We start from the raw sequence: 3,090 nt of genomic DNA, 5'->3' as shown, positions 1-3,090 counted from the left end.
GCTAGGGCCTATTCATGGTAAATTCTTCTGATTTCTGTCTGAAAATAAGCTTTCATTTCACTTTTATTCTTGAATGATAATTTATCAGACTAATGAATTCTAAGATTCACTAATGTTAGTTTCTGATTTACATATTTTTACTAAAAAATGCTTTTCTATCAAAATACCCTCAAGGCCAAAAACAGGAGGGTCAAAATGGCAAAATCAAAACTCTACATTGCCCTGTTATGTTATACAAGTAACTTGAGAAGACTTGTTTCTGATAGCAGGGATCTTATTGTCTCTTTAACATTAAAGTCAAAATATTAAACAAATATTAATAAAGGTATACTTTGCATACAAAATTATATATATGCAAATGTGGTATTTGTGTGCATATAAAACAATAAATATTGTTGAAGGATTAGATAATATATTCAGAGTTTCTGTTTAGATAAGACTGAGAAAGGGAGAAATTGTCCTCTTTTCTAGTTACTGAAGAAAAAAATTAGAATTTAAGAATTTACTTAAATGATGAAAGGAATGAGAAGGGAGAGAAACAACTTAATTTACCTGTCTGATGTAAAGGAGATCTACCTTAGATTATACTGGTGTATTAGTCTGTTCCCACACGCTATAAAGACATACCTGCGACTAGGTAATTTCTAAAGAAAAGAGATTTAATTGGCTCACAATTCTGCAGGCTGTACAGGATTCTGCTTCTGGGGAGGCCTCAGGAAATTTCCAGTCATGGCAGAAGGTGAAAGGGAAGCAGGCACGTCTCCACCCATCTGTGGCTGGAGCAGGAGGAAGGGAGGGAAGGGGGAGGTGCTACACACTTTTAGCCAATCAGATCTCCTGAGAACTCACTCACTATCACAAGATCAGCAAGGGGGAAATCCGCCCCCATGATCCAATCACCTCCCACCAGGACCCTCCTCCAACACCGGGAATTATAATTGGACATGAGATTTGGGTGGGGACACAAATCCAAACCATATCAACTGGGCAGTTCCTCTAGGAAGTAAGTGAATCCTCTCCTTATTCAGGAAGACTTCATAGCTTGATGGAATCAAGTGGGCCGTTAAAGGATCTGTTACAAATCAGTCTAAACAAAGGTCTGAGACGTCGGTTTTTGTTTTTGCTGGGAGTGGGAGGAGGTCCATGGATATGTTTTAGGAATTGTTGAACCCCCAAACATTATAGGTAACATTTTGTTTTTTCTCCCATTCTCCTCCCAGCATCCCTTACTTTCCTTACAGAAACAGAAAAGTAAGGAGATAGCTAAATCCTTTTGGAATATCAAAAAAGAAAATCTGGGAAGGTTTCTGAGTAATAAAACCCCATGGAAAAACACTAGAGATATAATTCTGTTGAGATAGATTTTGACCAACTCTTTTGTTGAGATGTCAGTTAATGTTTGTGTGTTTCTTGACAGTTATTAGCTGTAAAATAATCATTGAAAATGAAAAGGCTTCTCATAGTGAAGTAAAAAACTGGGTAACTATTAGATTACAGTAAAATTTAATCTAGTTTATAATCATTATAGAGTTGGGTTTAAAGCAAGCTCCCCACAAATACTCAATTCATTTTCTTTTTATAAAGTTATATTAGAGGAGTGTACTTCATACACATTATTACCAGCTGACCTCTATTGAATTTTTAAAGAAAAATTTTAATCACTTAGTTCTGTACATAAAACTGAAAAAGTTGAAAATCAGAGAATTTAGGCTGGGTGCGGTGGCTCACGCTTTTAATCCCAGCACTTTGGGAGGCCGAGGCGGGCGGATCACGAGGTCAGGAGATCGAGACCACGGTGAAACCCCGTCTCTACTAAAAATACAAAAAAATTAGCCGGGCGTGGTGGCGGGCGCCTGTAGTCCCAGCTACTCGGAGAGGCTGAGGCAGGAGAATGGCGTGAACCCGGGAGACGGAGCTTGCAGTGAGCCGAGATTGCACCACTGCACTCCACTCCAGCCTAGACGACAGAGCGAGACTCCATCTCAAAAAAAAAAAAAAAAAGAAAATCAGAGAACTTTTTGTTGTGATTAAACCATTAATATATTTTTAAATGGTCACTGACATGCTAGTAACATGGAATTATTGAATTTCATGAATGAAATACTTAATTATATATGCTATGGTTTAAATTATGGTGTCCCCTCCAAAATTCATGTTGAGACATTATCCCCAATGCAGCCATATTAAGGGATGTGGCCTTTGGCAGGTGATTAAGTCATAAGTACTCCATCCTGGCTGGGCATGGTGGCTCACGCCTGTAATCCCAGCACTTTAGGAGGCTGAGGTGGGCGAATCATTGAGCCTAGGAGTTCGAGACCAGCTTGGGTGACATAGCAAAACTCTATCTCTACAAAAAATATAAAAAATAAAAACAAATAAATAAATAAAATAGCCAGGTGCGGTAGTGTGCACCTGTAGTCCCAGCTACTTGGGAAGCAAAGGTGGGAGGATCACTTGAGCCTGGGAGGTTGAGGCTGCAGTGAGCTGAGATCTTGCCATTGCACTCCAGCCTGGGTGACAGAGGGAGACTCTGTCTCAAAAAAAAAAAAAAAAAAAAAAAAAGTACTCTATCCTCATGTATGGGATTAATACCCCTATAAAAGTTCTCAAGTTTGAAGAGTACACTCTCTTGACCCTCTGTCCTGTCCACCATATGAGGATGTGGCATTCTTCCCTTCCAGAGGATGCAGCAATAAGGCACCATCTTGGAAAAGGAGACTGATCCTCACAAAATGTCCATGCCTCAATCTTGGACTTCCCAACCACTAAAACGGTGAGAAATAAATTTCTGTTCTTTGTAAATTACCCAGTCTCAGGTACTATGTTATAGCAGCACAAATGGACTAAGGCAATATATTTATTTATTTTTAAGGCAATGTATTCATAAGGAACATATTATGGGGCTGGTTTTAACTCTTTAATTGATACTTTATTTTATTAATCATTTAAGGGTGACCTATATTTTATTTAAAACTATTTTTATAGATTGACATGTAACATTCTATACATGAGTCTAAGTAAAATAATTTTAAAAGTTAAGTGGAAAAAATTACTACTTCCTATCAACTATTTCATATTAATCTGTTTTGA

The sequence above is a fragment of the Symphalangus syndactylus genome, chromosome 11, assembly GCF_028878055.3.
Source record: "Symphalangus syndactylus isolate Jambi chromosome 11, NHGRI_mSymSyn1-v2.1_pri, whole genome shotgun sequence".
Classification (NCBI taxonomy): Eukaryota; Metazoa; Chordata; class Mammalia; order Primates; family Hylobatidae; genus Symphalangus; species Symphalangus syndactylus.
This window is presented reverse-complemented; position numbering follows the sequence as displayed.